Raw genomic sequence first — 18,797 nt, 5'->3', positions numbered from 1 at the left:
TGTTTTTTAATTTATATATTAAATAATTTCTTATATAATAGTAAAAGAGATCGTATTAATTTTAAAATATTGAATTAATTATCATTTTAGTTTAGGGTTTATGGTTTAGGAGTTACTATCTTAAGGTTTATATGGTTTAAGGGTTGGGGTTTAAGGTCGGTTTAAGGGTTAGGGGTTAGGGGTTAAGGGTTTATGTTTTATGATTTAGGGTTTAGGGGTTAGGGTAGATTAATTTGTGTTTTTAATTTATATATTAAATAATTTATTATATAATTGTAAAAGAAATAATATTAAATTTAATATATTAAAATTATGATTATAGTTTAAATTATTTAAGAGATAATAGATAAACTTTTATATATTAAATGGTTTAGGATTTAAGGTTTACTTGAGATTTGTTAAATGATGAAATTTTATACAATCAATTAATGCTTTTATATTTAAGAATATTTAATCTAAACCATTTGATATATTAAAATACTAGAAAAACATTGATAAATAAATAAAAAGTAACAATTGTTATGGATAGGTAGTTATCTATTTTGGATAGGACCAAATTATAACAAATATTTTTCATATTTTGAAATTTTTGCTTTTGTTTTGTTTTCTTACGTAAAAAATTATATAAAAATTACAAATTTTATCTAATTCTTTTAAATATTACTTAAGTTTGTTTACTTCTCTCTTTCCTCTTTCTTTCGTTATCTTCGTTGCTCGTTCTTCCGTCTTTACTGCTTTTTACTCCCTTCACCGGACTTTCTCTCGTTTTATTTTATCTTTGTTTATCTTTTATTCGTTTTCGGTACTAATTTACTTCTTCTTTTTTTTTTTCATAAGTTTGCTTGAATTTGAGCAAATTTAAGGTATTTAAATGAAGTTATTAATATTTATTAATAAAATTTCCACTATTTATTTTACCTAATGATAATGTGTTGTCTTGAAAAATATACAATACTTATAATTAATATTTAACTAACTTTTTAATATTTAAAAAATAATGATGTACTAAAAAATAATACATAATAAATGAAAAAGAAAATTTGGAGGCTATTAAAAATATTGATTCTCAAATAGGTCATTTGAGTAACCAAAAGCGGACTTGCCTGCCTTAAAAACACAACGTTCTAATCTAAAATTATCCCATCGGATATTTTTTATTACCTTATATTTGCAAGCCTGACCCTCTAATCTTAACCCTACTCGAATTCCCCTTTCGACAGCCGACTATCGACATAGCTAGCTGCTGCTCAGTTCGATTTCTATCAAATCGTTAACCCGATTGGTTCAAGAGCTTTTTTGGCTGCATAAGCCTTTGAATTTATGCTAAAAGTGGAATTTATTATAATTTTATTGAAGAGTTCTGTTGTTAAATCATGATTCCTTTCGAAAGAAACAAAATTGAAATTTACTCGACTTGTTGCAAAGCCCAAAGTAGACTTCAAAACGTCAAGAATGGTTTAAACTCATCTTTTGAGTAAGACAAAGTTGCGATTACCATTTGTTTGTATGCTAGATATGATTATTTTGAAAAATCTATAGCCAGAAAAAAAATGAGAAATAAATATGTATAAATTATGTAAGTTCTTTGTGAAGCATTTTAAGAACTTCAAAGCTCACAGATGATTTGTTATACTCTATATGAGTCAATTGATTCTATGTTTTTGCAATTTTAGGTATGATCATGGGTGCAGCAGCTTCAATTGACAAGTACTTGTGCAGGTCTAAAGCAGGTCAATCAAGAAGCTCTGCTGGAATTAAACTGACAAGTAATTGTAGTATGCTTGTAGTTGAAGTTTCTTATAGTGAACATCACGTTGTTTATTAGGCAGAAGTTTCAAAGATTTTACTTTTTAGAAGAAAGTGTATTGTAGTCATTAGACTGGGTTTTCAAAGATGATTATGTTAACATTTTGATCAAACATTATGAAAAGTTCTCTTGTTAATGTTTTTGAACTAAAAAACAATTTAAAATGTGTCCATTGTTAGGTCATTTAAATTTTGTATGATCATTTAAGGTAAGAATGTAAATGGGATGATTAAAAAGGAAGTTGAATTTGATATGGTCTTTAGTGGCATTTTTGGGGAAAGCGTCGCTAAAGGTCATATCTTTACCGGTGTTTAAGGCGAAAGCGTCGCTAAATGTCATGTTCTATAGCGGCGTTTTTCGCAAAATTTAGTGGTGTTATTTATTGCAGCACTTTTTGTGGCGCTTATAAAAACGCCACAAATTGTTTTAATGGCACTTATAAGCGCCGCTATAGGCCTAAAAGAACGCCGCTAAAAACCTATTTTGTTGTAGTGAAACCGATATATTGGTCATTTCTTATTCCAACAAACTCGACTGGCCTTTTCGATCTAGTTCCAACAACACTATAAAACACCCTTTCTAAAAAAAAATCAATATCAAACATGATAAGCTAGAAGGTTTTTTTCCTTTAAAAAACCAATGTCATCATTTTAATCAAAATAATTAAATGTTAATAATTTGGAATAAATAATGATATTATAAAATTAAATTACCAAATGGCTAAATTAGCCATATATGCCAAAAAATTATTGGCCAAATAGGTTGATTTTTTTGAAAATTTAGGGAAATAGGTCATTTTTGGAAAAAAAGTATGTGAAAGTGCATCTTGTAGGACACGCTTTCCTCCAACAGTCATTTCCCCAACGGTAAAATTTTAGCCCAGCCCAACAGTAACTTTTTGTCTTATAAATGCTCAGGCCATTTCCAGTCTTTTCACTCAAATCCAACTCTCTTTATTCTCTCTAAACTCTCAATTCTGACTATTCTCTGAAGATCAAAATTTTTCAATAAATTTGTACAAAAATATTCTAGTTTTACTTTATTATTTCGTAAATTATTCATTTCAATTAATTTTTCATGAATGGCAAGTTCTTTTTTTCGTTTTGACGACAAACACATTTTTGCTACGTAATCGGTAATGGTAAGGAAAAAATTTAATTTTCATTAATTTTAATTAAATTAATTTTAAAGTTTTTAAAATTTCTTGTTGATATAAATAGGCGGATGATTGGGTTTGGAAGGGGTTCATACACAATTTATCTAAGAGCGCACTGAGTGAAATTCATCATTATTTGCAAGATGCGAGATTCTTACATGCATCTCGTATGCTCAGGGGTTGTCAATTGGATCCCACACTTATCAGCGTGTTGGTGGAAAGATGGAGATGCGAGACATGCACATTCTATCTTCCATGCGGTAAGTATACAATCACACTCGAGGATGTAGCTTTACAACTCGATTTACCCGTGGATGGGTTAGTCGTTACGAGGTCAATGGTCATTCCCAATAAGGAGGACCTTTACAAGGCATTTTAAGGGAAGGTGTTGAACAAGTTTCAAGGTCGCCAAATAAAGATGAAATGATTGCAAGATAATTTCAAAGACCTTCCTGCGGACGCGACTGACATTGTTAAAGAACAATACGCTTGACCATTCATCCTAAGATTAATTGGGGACATTCTAATGCCCAATAAATTTCGAAATTTGGTACACATAAGGTGGTTACTACATCTGATCGACTTCAAATAATGTAGTCAACTGAGTTGGGAATCAGCCGTGTTTGGCCACATTGTACAGGGAGTTGTGTCGGGCAATGAAACCGGATAAGATGTCAATCGGTAGTTGCCTACTCTTGTTGTGGTCATGGGCGTAGTGCCAGCTACCATTTTTACGTCTCCGAGTGGACACCCTTTATACATTCCCATTGGTGACAAGGTAAAATTCATTTGATAATAATATATAGTTATCATAGTAAATGTTGTTTATTTATTATATGTTTGAATTAACATATTGTTTGAGTAGGTGGAACCATGGGCTGAGTTATGTGAGACTCTTGGACCAACTATAAGATATCTGACTGTTGCTAGATCAACACTCGAAAGCCGAGGTTAGTTATTGAATTTTTCAAACATATAATAATTATGCAATGAATTGAAATTTAAAATTTTGTAGATAACAAAATTTATAATCATGCACTACAGTTTGAATGGATGCCATACGTCAATTTGAAAATCGTAAAATGCATCCCACTTGAATTTTTGGCCATTTGGAGTATGTAGAATGCGAAAGTGCCACTGGTAGTTTATGTGACAGTGGAGATACACAAATCGGATCGAGTGATGCGACAGTTTGGGTGAAGGCAAAATATTCCACCGACACTGCAAGACATCGAAGCACTACACAAGCTTGATTTATGGGGGAAAATAGAAGAAAATTGGCGGGAATTCTACAAGGAATATATCGACATTTGGGATCATAGGAAGGATTTCATACCCATACGCGAAACTTTTTTCACCTCGGAGATGGTGACCTCCATGGAGTACATGACATGGTTTAGACTTGCCGACAAGATATATCTAGTATTAGTGGAGGCGAGGAGTAGGCAATTTCGTTTGAGGAGGCCACGATGATTGCTCCAGAATTATAGGTCCGGAGTAAGTGCCGTGATGGGTTTGTTATCAACTCTAACCCAATAATGGGTATGGATGTCTACACCACATCCTGATCAATTCCCTCCATATATTCTTACTCCTTTCAGTAACCCCATGTATTTTACACAAGCACCACACTATACACCATCTCAGCATCCTGCATCTACACCTCTTACAAGTGTGTATGTCATGACACCTTGGAAACACAAAAATATATAAACTTTTTTAGCACCTTTTAAGCTTTAGTTCATGCAGTTTCATAGTAATTTTTGTCAAAATTCATACTTTAATTATAAAATAATTAATTTGCACTCAAATTATTAACATATTGAATTTTAATTATTTTTATAATAAATTTTCAAAATTTGATTTATTTTCAACGGTTTTGCACAAAGAGTGAAAATCGGCTCGGCAGTCACCTCGAGAGGCTTGAACTGTTGGGACAATTTTTTGCATCGAGTGAATCAAGAGTATGGTTATTAATTTTCCAGCCACGAACAATCCAAAAATATTTTTTGAACATATTTTATAATTAATTTTGATCCAACATCAATTGAGTTAAAAATTAATTACAAGAATGAAGAAGAAAAATGAGCCCAATTGTGTTAAGAGAAGAGGACAAATCCACCAAGGATTTGGAGGCCCAAGCTGTCCCATATAGCTAACCCAAACAACTTATTTAATTGATTTTTATAATTGCAAAATAGCCCTTGAAGTTGCCTTTAATTCCGTTCAAGCCCCTCCTTTTTTCATGCCTTCTATTTTTAGCTTCAAGCTAAAAATAAAAATTTTGAATCAATCAAACTATCTCAAAGAATGGCCGACCAAGGAAGAGGGAGTGGCTGATTTTTTTTTCTATTTTTAGCAGCCATCTCCACCTATAAATACCCTTATTCCCTTCCTTAAAAATCATCCCTTACATCCTCAATTCACACATCTTTCTCTCTTCAATTCTCTTTCGTATTTTCCCATTTCCTTTGTCCTCCTTTCCTTGCCAATTTCCCTTCTTAATAAAGAGCTAGAACACCCTTTGGAGTAGCAGTATTCAAGTGTTCGTGAAGGCCTTGGATCGATAGGACGAGCAGAAAACAAGAGGAGTACACTAGTCTGGCTTCGAAGAAACACCGAGATTTGTTTCCTAGTTCACATCTCTTTATTTTTTCTTGTTTATGTTGTGATCATGATTATGAATATTTGTTGTGTTTTTGTTCTCGTTCGCTTAATTATTAAAATCATGTTTGTGTTCACTTAAATTGTTCAATTAAATAAAACCATGCTTATGTTATGCTTGCATTATAATTGTAAGGTAATGAATGAGCTAATTATTAATTGAATTGAAATTATAATTAATTGACACAGTATTTAATTGGTGCATGTTTAATCTTCTAAGGTAGTCGAGGGTTAAATTAACAATGATATTAAACTATAATTTAGCCTTGCATAACTTGTAAGATTATTGTGATTAAATTGTTTCAATATAGAAATATTTTGTTACCTCACTTTATCTTATACTTGCTTCTGAAAATTGATTAATTGTTTAAATTGACATAGGAATATGTTTAAGAGATTGATTGATTTAGTAAGTATGCATGTGCATTAGTTAACAAAATACCAAGTTGTCGTGAAATTATTCGTAACAACATGAACATAGTTTTAGTAATTCTAAGTTAAAGAATGAAATTGATCTAACACATTTATGTCATATTGATTAAACTCATTTTGAGAAATTGTGCATTGGAATTTTACTTTTTATTTTTTTAGTTAGCACTTAATTAATTTTCTTAGTTTTTATATCACCACTTCAAATCAACATATTTTTCATCACCAAATTGTTTAAATTTGCATTTCATAAATATTCTCTTTCACAGTCCCTGTGGTACAATAACTCGACATTATTTGTCACTTTATTACTTGATATGTTTGTGTACACTTGCACATTTTCGTCGTTTCAAGTTTCTGGTGTCGTTGTCGGGGACTGTTTTAAAATACATTATTTGTGAAATTGTTAATTTTGCATTTTTGTTAAATTTTCTATTTAATTTTAATTTAATCATTTTTTTCTGTGATTGCTTCAGATGTTTATGAGTATTGATCGAATTATCGACTTAGTTCCTGTAGATCCTGAAATTGAAAGGACTTCTCGACAAAGAAGAAGACAAGCAACTCAGAGAAGGATCGAAGAGATGGACCTTGAGAACAAAATCAAGGAAATAGAGCAAATCATGCTTAAAATTCTATCCTTATTACTGATGATAAGGATAGAGCCCTGAGAAATTATGTCGTGCTAATGTTTCATGAGCTTAATTCGGGTATTAAGAGACCTAAAATCGAGGCACAAAAATTTGTGCTGAAGCCAATCATGTTTCAGATGCTTCAGATAGTGGTCTAATTCAGTGGAATGCCAACTGAGGATCCTCACCTTCACTTCAGATTGTTTATGGAGGCGAGTAACTCCTTCAAGTTAACCGAGGTACCCAAAAAAGCACTAAGATTAAAGTTGTTCCCATATTCACTGTGTAATAGCCCAATTTTACCTGGGCTTTAAATAAAAATACAGTCTATTACAAGCCAAAAAACAACAAAAAAACAATACACCCAAACCCAAAATTAAAAAACCCTAGCCCAAACATAAGAGGCCCAAAACTTTAAAATTTTCAGAAAAAAACCCTAGCCCCTAGGTCTGTCGTCGCTCCTAGCCTGCTGCCACCGCCATGCCAATTGCTCTGCCACCAACTGTACCTGCAAAAGAGAAGAAGAAACACGCAAACATCAAGTACAAGAACAATAGAAAAAAAATAATAAAAATAATATGTAATGTAATGGCTATAAAAGCTATGAAAAAGATTGTAATAGGGATCTTTTTCTTTTTGAAATAAAAAATACAGAGAGAGATATAAAACAAAAAATCAGCAAAATAGAGAAGAAGAAGATCTTCAAAGGTTGTTCTATCTTTATTATTATTTTTTCTTTTTCTTTTCTTTTTCGAATCTGTTTTTGTAGATATGTATATATAACAAAAATAAAAAAAAGAAGAGAAAACTTATCTTTCTTCAATCGCCTGGAAAGGGGAGCATTTTTTCGCTCCGGTCGTTTTGCACGATGGTTACCGATGGCAGAGCCCACGACGGTGGCCGACCGTCCGATCATCAGACATTAAAAGAGGGGAGAGTGTTTTGAGAGGTTTTTGAAAGTTTTTTTTAAAAGAGGGGTAGAATGAATTTTTGGTAAAAAAATTTGATTTATAAAGCTTATCAAAACGATGTCGTTTTGATTTAAAAACACCAAGCGCAAAACGACGTCATTATGGCCCCTAACCCGAGATCTGACCCGCTCCAGTTAAAGATCCCTATGTTTTTAAGCGGATGGGCTATTTGCGCTTTTAGCCCTTCTGCTTTTTTATAGTTTTGCAATTAAGTTTCTTTTATTTCTAATTTTGCCCTAGAATTTTGCTTTGATTTCATTTTAGCCGTGTAAAGTGCTGCGTTTTGGAGGGCGGGGATATTTTCTTTTTAAGTCCCTCCTTGTTATCCGCGCACTCGATTTGGTCCTTTTCTCTTTTATTTATTTTTAAATTTGCCTCAAACTTTTGTTTTAAGTTCAATTCAGTCCTTTTTTGTTATTTCGGCTATCTTATCAAATTAATTAATTTTATTATTATTTTACTATTATTTATCATCATCATCATATCATCATCATCATCATCATCATCATTATTATTATTATTATTATTTTTACTATTATTATTTATAATAATAATAATAATAATAATTATTATTATTTTACTATTATTTATTATCATTATTATTGTTTCTATTATTGTTATTATTTTTTCTATTATTATTTATTATCATTATTATTGTTACTACTACTACTATTATTATTATTATTATTATTATTATTATTATTATTATTATTATTATTATTATTATTTTTACTATTATTTATTATCATTATTATTACTATTATTATTTATTATCATTGTTATCATTATTATTACTATTATTTTATTTTATTTTTTACTATGATTATTATTTTTATTATTACTATTATTATTATTATTATTATTATTATTATTATTATCATCATCATCATTTCTTATTTTGTTTTATTTAATATTTTTATTTTGTTTTATTTTTATTTTTATATATTGATTTATTTTACAATTAGCTTGCTTTTCATTTATTCATTTACCTTATTGTCATTTATTTTCGCTTTATTATTGTCGCTCATATTATCGCATCTATTATTATGTTGTTACATGTATTAACACCGTGATTTGCTTTCACATTTTTACTATAAATCATACTGCAATAATCTTTACTCGATGTACAAAACTATTTTTTTAAATTAAGCTTTTTCGTATTTTGAGATTCGAAATGTCATTCCCTGACTTACGGGGTTTCGACTTTCTCGATGAATCTGAATAAACAAACATTTTTAAAAGCACGAATTTTAAATAATCTCAGGAATTATGAAAAGATCGTGTTCTAACTCACAGGATGTGATTTCTTTCTAAGACCGAGATAATCAAATACATTTCAAAAATAAATAAATTTTGGTGTTTATTCTCGTTTCAGGGATTAAAAATATTATGTCCTAACTTACAGGACATAATTCTTTTTCACACACCTTTTGCTCAAAAAATTTTCAATTAAGCAATAATTTAACGATGGATCGTAGTTTTCTTCAAAGTTCTCAATTTTCGACACTTAGACACTAATTAATCAATTAGGTATCAATTTTGGGCGTATCGAGGGTGCTAACCCTTCCTCGTGCATAACCGACTCCCGAACCTGTCTTTTTGAATTTCGTGGACCAAAATCTTTGTTTAAATAAATAAAACTATTTATTAGAATAACCAATTTTACGAGGTGATCCAATCACAGCTCATAAAAAAGGATTGGTGGTGACTCCCTTTTTTTCGTTTTCATTTTCAAAATCAAGTCGACCCCCTTTTTTAAAAAAAAATAGTTTCGACACACTAAGGGACAGAGCTCGAGCCAGTTGGACTCATTGCCACTAGATTCCATCACCGCATGTTAAGAGTTAGCAAAACGATTACTTATGAAGTACTTCCCACCTAGCAAGAATGCTAAGTTGCGGAATGAATCACTACCTTCCAACAGATGGATGATGAGTCATTGTATGAAGCGTGAGAAAGATTTAAAGAACTATTACGAAGATGCCCTCATCATAGAATCCCATATTGCATCCAATTAGAGATGTTCTATAACGGTCTAAATGCTCACACGATGATGGTAGTAGACGGTTGCTATCTTTTCTAAGTTTTATAATAAGGCTTATGAAATCATGGAGAGAATTTCCAGCAACAATTACCAATAACCAACCAATCGAGCAACATTAAAAAGATGAGTCACAAGAATACACGTAGTGTACACTCTCACTTTCCTCGCATATCAGGTATCTTCGATATCTTTAATGCTTAAGAACTTTACTGCTAATGGGTCTAATAATTTTGCAGCTCAGCCACCGAATCAATTCAAAAATGTAGCCTGTGTCTATTATGGGGAAGGACATTTGTTTAAAGAATGCCCATTAAACCCAGAATTTGTGTATTACATGGGTAACCAGAACCAAAACTGAGGTAAGTAAGGACTGCAGTCCAATTTTTATAATCCATCTTGGCGAAACCACCCGAAATTCTCTTGGAATAACCAAGGGGCTGGACCCAGTAACACTTACGCACAACCTAAATTGACCTAGCAATCTGAATTTACCCAACAAGTTCAAAAATCACCACAAGCTGAACCTTCCAATAGCTTAGAGAACCTATTGAAGGCATATATGGTAAAGAATGACGCCACTTTAAGAAAATTGGAGAATCAAGTGGGTTATCTTGCAACTAAACTTAGGAATTGACCCCAAGGTGCTTTGCCTAGTGATACGGAGAATCCAAGAAATCTAAGGAAAGAGCATTGTAAAGCATTGACACTAAGGAGCAGAAAAACGATAGAGCCTAACACTGTCAAAGTTGAAGAAGAGCCAACTAATGTTCAAGATAAAGTGGAAATTCAACAAAGTGTTGAAAATCTAGCTTCACCAGAACCAGAATCTGCAAAATCTGATAAGGTAATTTCTGACCCAGTCAATTCCGATAAACTAACACCGTTGTTAGATGTAGAAGTACCACAATAGACAAAGTGCCCAGTTCAAGTTAAGAATCCTCCACCACCTTACCCTCAAAGACTTCAGAAGCAAAAGTAGGAAGTTCAGTTCAAGAAGTTCTTAGATGTACTCAAACAACTTCATATCAACATTCCGTTGGTAGAAGCATTTGAGCAGATGTCAAACTACGTCAAATTCATGAAGGATATACTACCTAAGAAATGAAGACTTGGAAAATTTGAGACGGTAACTCTAATGAAGCAATGCAGTGCATATTTACAAGATAAATTACCCCCAAAGATGAAGGACCCTGAATGTTTTACCCTACCTTGCAACATTGGAGCAACTTATTATGGTAAGACACTAGGTGATTTGGGAGCGAGCATTAGCTTGATGCCCATGTCCATATTTAGAAAGTTGGGAATAGGTGAAGTTAGACCTACTACGGTCACACTTCAGTTAGCAGATAAATATTTAGCACTTCCAGAAGGAAAAATCGAGGATGTATTGGCACGTGTATAAATTTATTTTTCTTGCTAAATTTGTTTATTTAGACTTTGAAATAGATAAGGAGGTGTCAATCATCCTAGGAAGGCCCGTAATATCCCTAAATCGGGTATATTTTCATCCTAGGTGTAGTAGTTTTGGGTATATTTTTCGGGTTCCGAGCCTAAATTTAGGAAATTATCGGGTTAATAATAATTTTTAATTTAATTTAAGAGGTTAATTTCATCTAAAATCGATTAAAAATAATCCAGATAAATAAAAATATTTTTGGAAGTTTAATTTGAAAGTAATTAAATAATTATTAGTGAAAATAATTAATTTGGGCGAAAAAGAATTTTAAAATATTTTTAATGGGGTTAATTTGAGTTAAATTTAAATATTAATTAAATTAGATTTAATTGTAAAATAAGGAAATTTTGGAGTATTTATTTGGAAAATAAACCTTTAAATTTGGAATTTTTGATGGAAAAGACTAATTGGTAAAGTAAGGGAAATGTGGGAGTGGCCATTGGAAAAATTTCCCAATTTTTAAATTTTTGGTGGATTGTTTCAGTTTTAAACACAATGCATCTAGCTTACTTTTCACACCATTTACATCAGATTAGAGAGCTATAATTTTTTTTTCTTTGCATGATTTTAAATACCTATCATCAGAGAATAGATTCAACAATTTCCTTCTCAAAATACTCTCTCTTTTCACTTGAAATTATTCAAAAATGTAGCAAAAAATATTCTGAATTTTCTCAAGATTCTTGAATTAAGATTTTCAATCAAAGGATTTAGAATGAATCAAAGGTAATAATTATTTCTAAACTTATTTTTATGATGATTAGAAGCATATTTACATGATTTGAGTGATAACTACATGATTTTTTATCAATGTCATCTTCTTCAAAAGTTTAAGGTGCTTCAATGGTGGATCTTGAATTTTGAGAGGAAATTCACAAATCAATGGATGTTCCAAATCAAAACGGATCTATTAGAAGGTTTTTGATCTTATTTATCAAGATTAAAAATATTTTGTAAGGTAATTTAAAGAAATTCAAATTTTATCATCTTCATGAACCGATTTTTCAGATTTTGTGAAATTGATTTAAATGTGAAATTGATGCTTAGTATATGTTTATTTGGTCTAGTATTGATGTTTGGAAGTGATTAGGAGGGCTGGAGTGATCGATTTTGTGAGGCATCGAGTTTTCGACTTGATGATACAAATCTGGTAAGGTAACTTTGAGTGAGAATTTCGTGTAGCCTAGTTGATGAAAATTTGTGTTTATTATATCTTTTGAAAGATGGTAATATATATTTTATCTCTGTTGATGCTCTGAATCTTGAAGAGGATCGAGCTAATTGAAATTGGAGCTTGGATTTGCTTGGTTGATTACTTGGTCGTGGTTAAGTTAGTTGTATGGTGAGTGTTATTAAGGGGCGATTTGGTAAATTGACCCTTACTTATGCTTAATTGGATGATTAATTACTAATTGCAAATATTTAATTGAGTTTTAGTTGGTTAATTTAGAAAGATTATTGATATATGTTTAAGTGATAAAATTTTTGTTAAGTGTTGGTAAGTTAGCATCTATTGATTTTGTTTGTTTGATTTAATTGATTATAATGGTGAACTAAGCAAGCATACTGGAGTTTTTAGTTCATGGTATATTGATATTTCAATTCATAAATGAACATCGATAATAGGTAATTGGTGTGCTAGATTTAATTTGATGTTAAAATGGATATGTTATATGATTTATATATGCGTTTTGGCACTTTAAATTGAGCACATTATTGACTAAAATTATGCTATGATTAATTGGTTATAATGGCGTTATAGCATGGTAGGTTCATTGAATATAGTTGGAATACCATAGAATTTGTGAGTGCTCACCATATTGATATGTTATTTGTGAGCAATGAGGCTTTAGGTGGACTAATTTGGAGTAGATAAGGGAGTGTTGAGCTTGTGACTCCACTCAACGGGATTGATTTGAGGCAATATAAGGGAGCATGTGGTATTGGCCCGCTCAATTCGAGACTAATTCTGATTTTGATTGGGAGTAAGGAGATCCATTTATCCGTTGTATGATCACCCGATTAAGCCATGATTGTATATGCCAATATAAATGTCTGAAATGTTATATGCTAAATTGATGATTATATTCCATGATTAATTATGATATTTTATACATGGTTGTGCATATGGCATTGAACTATTATGGATTGATATTGTGACTGAAAATTTGTATTTGATTGGTTTCAATTTAAGCATGATTTGGGTGTTAATTTACTCATCATTTTATTAACATTCACTGAGCTTTTTAAGCTCACACCCTCACATTCTATAGTTAACTGTCGGGATTGAGAAGCTGAGGAGCCAAGCAAAAGAGTTCCAACATGTAACACTCCTAACCCGTATCCGTCACTGAAATAGGGTTACGGAGCATTACTAGACTTATTACTTAAACAAACATGCATTTCTCATACATTTTTCATAACCAAATAAAAATCATTCACAGTCAAACCAAATAAGTCATTCATAGTCAATCATATTGTCCCTAATACGAGCCCTTGTAGCCCAAATCATGCATTAAAAGTGGTTCGGTACTAAACCGAAAACTCAGGAAAATTTTTTAAAACATAGAAAATTTTCAAAATACAGGGGAAACACGCCTGTGTAGCCCGGCCGCATGTCTCACATAGCCAAAGACATGCCCATGTCACAGGCCATGTGAACATTCGAAATGGAATCACATGGCCGTGTCCTATCCCGTGTCCTTCCCCGTGTAACTCCCTAACTTGGGTCACATGGCCAACCACATGCCTGTGTGACTAGCTCGTGTACCCTTCGAAATGGCCTTATGCGCTCGTGTGCCAGACTGTGTGCTAGGTCGTGTGAAAACTGGAGGGTATACTAATTTATGCCATATGGACAAGTCACATACCCGTGTGCTGGGCCATGTGAAGCTATTGACTTGGTTCCTAAATAAATATCAGGGGACATGTGGCCGTGTCACCTGACCGTGTGTCATATATGGTTGAGACACACGCCCGTGTCTCTGCTCGTGTGGACAAAAATGGCTATTTTCTAAGCCATCTTTCTCACCCAAACTTGCGTCAACCTAAACACATTTAATTGCAATTGACCCTTACATAAATAGGCATTCATATCAACCTTAACCAAGTCCAAAATATGCTATACCAATAACAACAATAAATAATGCTCATAAACATCATAATTGGGCATTCAAAATCATACCGATATCACATCCAGAAATCACCTAAATGGTCACTTTCAAATATGCATTATTTGCCTAATACTTAGCATGCTAATTCATTCTCAAATTCAACCAATTGCTACATTCATTACCAATTATCGATAAGGCATTCGCAAAGAAAATATAAACCACATATCAAAGGCTATTTGCACATATATACATAACCAAGTTTAACAAAATAAGCCAAATCACATGGCTAAACACATAACCAAAAACAAATATCATTTATAAGCCAAATCAATTGGCTAAATACATTACCAACATATATGCCATATTAACTACGACACCTATACATGCTATATAACCTAAATATCCAAACTTCAAAAGTAACAAAATAACAGCTGGATAGTGTGATGAGATCTCCGATGACTCCCAATCCAAGCAAGCTTCGAAATCACTATAAAACACGGAAAAATAAAAAGAGTAAGTTATAAAGCTTAGTAAGCTCGTATGGCTAATAAGTATAACTTACCATTCATTCACAATTTTAGATAAGTAAACATGACATAATGTAACTCAATTTAATCCATAAACCTAACACAAATTCATCTATAAGGTTAGACATGAAATGCATAAATCTCTTCGATTCAATGCTTGTATGGTTCACGTACATACTTGTACTAATTTGTATCAATCTCATACTCTTTTATATCATTTATATACCAGTTGAACCATTTGAAATAATATCGGATACTCGAAAATCTCACACCATAAGTGCCAATAGATGGTCGAAACCATCTCAATATCAAATCTCATATAATGCTCACTCTCGAGCTATCACCGGGTCTGCTCACACAAGCTGACGGTCAAGACATAACTACATAGTGCTGCTCACACAAGCTGGCGAGTAATCGCAGCACATGCCGAAAAACTTAGCCATTGGTAGAAGGTACTGACCAGCACCCAAAACACAATAACCCTTAATGACATGTCATTTGTATCCTATCTATTCCTAAGTTTCAACTGGGATTTCACACGCCGCCAAATTTTCGTCGAACATTCCCATAAAATTGTATTAATTAATAATGCAACCATAAAGCATTTAAAACACAAATAAATTATTAACATACGAACTTACCTCGATCACAAAAACAACGGAATAGGATCGACTAATCCAAAACTTTATTTTTCCCCTGATCTAGATCCGTACGTTGCTTTTCTTAATCTTTATAATCAAATTTATTACTTTTCTTGATCTTTATAATCAAATTTAACTCATTCAAAATACATTCTATTCAATTTAACCCAAAAATTATATTATGGAAAAATTATACTTTTGCCCCTAATATTTCAACATTTTTACAATTTAGTCCCTAGCTCATAAAGATGCAAATCCATGCAATTGAGTTCACAACCATGCTAGCCGAATTTCACCTATACTCAAAGCAGCCCATATTTTTCATTATTTCACACATTTACCACCTAATTTTCACATTTCTCAATTTAATCCCTAATTTGCAATTTCATTCAAAATCACTTAACAAATGTTGTTTATCTAACATCAACCATTCATTTTCTATCATCAAACATCAAAACACACACACATTCATCAATGGTAAAACCTTAGACTTTTAACAATTTTACAAATTAGTCCCTGGGCTAGCTAGATTAAGCTACAACGACTCCAAAAACATAGAAATCATTAAAAACGAGATAAAAAATCATACCATGCACACAAAACACCAAGGCTGAACCTAGCAAGCTTCCATGGCTTCCTTTTTGTTTGAAAATTCGGTTGAAGAAAGAATAGAAAGATGATAACGTTGTTTTACTTATTTTTAATTATCATTATTTACCAAACTACAAAATTAACCTTTATAAACATTAATTATTTCACTAAATACCAAGCCATTATCATCTACTAACTTATTAATGGGCTAATTACCATTTAAGGACCTCTATTTTAAATTTCCATAGCTATTAGACCCCTTTAGCTATTAGAACTCAACTTTTACACTTTACGTGGTTTAGTTCTTTTTATCAAATTGAGCATTCGAATGAAAAAATTCTTAACGAAATTTTCATGCAATCATACTATCAAGTTGTAAACCTCAAAATAATATTAAAATAAATATTCTGACCTCGAATTTGTGGTCCCGAAACCACTATCCTGATTTGATTAAAAATGGGCTATTACCACTCCTTCTTTAGGAATTTTCGTCCCTGAAAATCTTACCAGAAAATAGGTTAGGGTATTGTTTTCTCATAGCTTCCTCGAGTTTCCACGTAGCCTTTTCAACACCGTGACGTTTCCATAGAACCTTCACTAATGCTATGCTCTTGTTTCTTAACTCTTTAATCCCTCGAGCTAAAATTCTAATAGGTTCTTCGTTATACGACATGTCGGGTTGAATTTCAATCTCTGCCAGAGAAATTATATGCGACAGATCTGATCTATATCGGTGTAACATCGACACATGAAACACATTGTGGATCTTTTCTAATTCTGACGGTAAAGCTAACCGATATGCCATGGGCCTTATCTTTTGATAATCTCGTACAGTCCGATAAATCTCGGACTCAGTTTTCCTTTGCGACAAAATTGAAGAATCTTCTTCCACGGTGATACTTTCATAAACACCTTGTCGTCGATTTGAAATTCAATGTCTTTACGTTTCAAATCCGCATATGATTTCTATCGATCTGAAGCTACTTTCAAACTGTCGCGAATTACTTTCACTTTATCTTCGGTCTCTCTAATCAAATCAACCTCGTGAATCTTTTCCTCACTAAGCTCGGTCTACAATAGAGTTTGGCATTTACAACCATACAAAGCTTCAAATGATGCCATCTTTATGCTCAATTGAAAACTATTGTTATACGCGAATTCAATTGACGGTAAATATTTTTCCCAGTTGCCTTCAAATTCTAAAACACAACAACGTAGCATACCTTCAAGAATCTAAACCACTCTCTCGGATTGACCATCAGTTTGTAGATGAAATGCAGTACTAAAATGCAACTGTGTACCTAAAGCTTCTTTCAATTTATTCCAAAATTGTAATGTAAACCTCAGATCTCTAGCCGAGATGTACAATTTAGCTAATCTATCGAGTGAAAAGTCTGTATGTATTGGAATGAAATGCAAATTTTGTTAATCGATAAACTATCACCCGAATAGCATCTTTCTTTTTCGAAGATAGGAGTAACCCCGATATGAAATCCATCGTAACTCTGTCCCATTTCCATTCTGGTATCATATAATCCTGAAGGCACTTGATGTTCGGCTTTAACTTGTTGACAAACTAAGCATCTCGTATCTCGTTTCATTCCTAACCACCAATACAATTGTTTCAAATCATTGTGTGCTTCGTGTAAAATTTTCTAAATAAGCTCAAAATTTCTTGGTACACAAATTCTACCTCGGAACAGCAAACAATCATCGGATTCGTTTTGATACTCTGAATCAGTAGTCAACTCGCACTGTAATCTTTTAACTTGCAATTCATTGTCGCATTTCTGAATTTCACAAATTTGCTGAAGAAATACCGGTTTAGCTAAAATCGAACCATCATCAGACAAGTTTAACTGCATTTTCATATCTCGCAAAGTAAATAAAGATTTTCTACTCAGAGCATCCGCGACTACATTCGCTTTCCTCGGATGATAATCAATCACTAACTCATAGTCTTTCAACAACTCAAGCCATCTTCGTTGTCGCAAATTGAAATCCTTTTGAGTCATTAGATACTTTAAGCTCTTGTGATCGGTATAAATATGGCACTTCTCACTGAATAAATGATGTCACCAAATTTTCAATGCGAATACTATAACAGCCAACTCTAAGTCGTGCGTCGGATAATTCTTTTCATGCGGCTTTAATTATCTGGGAGCATAAGCTATCACTTTGTTTTCTTGCATCAAAATACATCCCAAACCGATCAATGAAGCATTACTGAAAATGAAAAACTCTTTACCTGACTCAGGTTGACCCAAAGCTGGTGTTTCCATTAACAGTGCTTTCAGCTGTTCAAAACTCAGTTGGCATTTCTCAGACCACTCAAACTTCACATCTTTCTGTAACAATTGAGTCATCAATGTAGCAATCGTCGAGAACCCTTTTACAAACCGCCGATAGTAGCCAGCTATTCCTAGAAAACTTCTAATTTCAGATACCTTTCTTGGTGGTTTCCAGTCAACAACTGCTGAAATCTCACTCGGATTAACTTAGATTCCTTTTGCTAAAACAATATGTCCCAAAAATCCAACTTCTTAGAGCCAAAACTTGCATTTGTTGAATTTAGCAAACAGTTGCTTATGTCTCAATGTTTGTAACACAATCTTCAAATGTTCAGCATGCTTAGATTTGTCTCGGGAATATATTAGAATGTCATCAATGAATACAACAACAAATTTATCCAAATACGATCTAAAGATTCGATTCATCAAATCCATGAATACCGTCGGAGCATTAGTTAATCCAAAGGGCATAAAA

The 18,797-nt window shown here is 32.4% G+C and overlaps 1 long non-coding RNA gene and 1 other non-coding gene across 2 annotated transcripts; one reads left to right on the top strand and one right to left on the bottom strand.

Moving 5' to 3' along the window:
• The first annotated feature begins 5,374 nt into the window (after positions 1-5,374).
• Positions 5,375-6,611, top strand: LOC128293749 (uncharacterized). The gene is made up of 2 exons (XR_008283934.1): positions 5,375-5,598; positions 6,533-6,611. It is a non-coding gene; the product is annotated as an uncharacterized LOC128293749 (long non-coding RNA).
• Positions 6,612-9,546: 2,935 nt separating this feature from the next.
• LOC128294550 (small nucleolar RNA R71) lies at positions 9,547-9,657 on the bottom strand. Its single transcript, XR_008284860.1, has one exon. It is a non-coding gene; the product is annotated as a small nucleolar RNA R71 (small nucleolar RNA).
• Positions 9,658-18,797: the final 9,140 nt, after the last annotated feature.

This window comes from Gossypium arboreum, chromosome 6 (genome assembly GCF_025698485.1).
Source record: "Gossypium arboreum isolate Shixiya-1 chromosome 6, ASM2569848v2, whole genome shotgun sequence".
Lineage (NCBI taxonomy): Eukaryota > Viridiplantae > Streptophyta > Magnoliopsida > Malvales > Malvaceae > Gossypium > Gossypium arboreum.
This window is presented reverse-complemented; position numbering and strand designations above follow the sequence as displayed.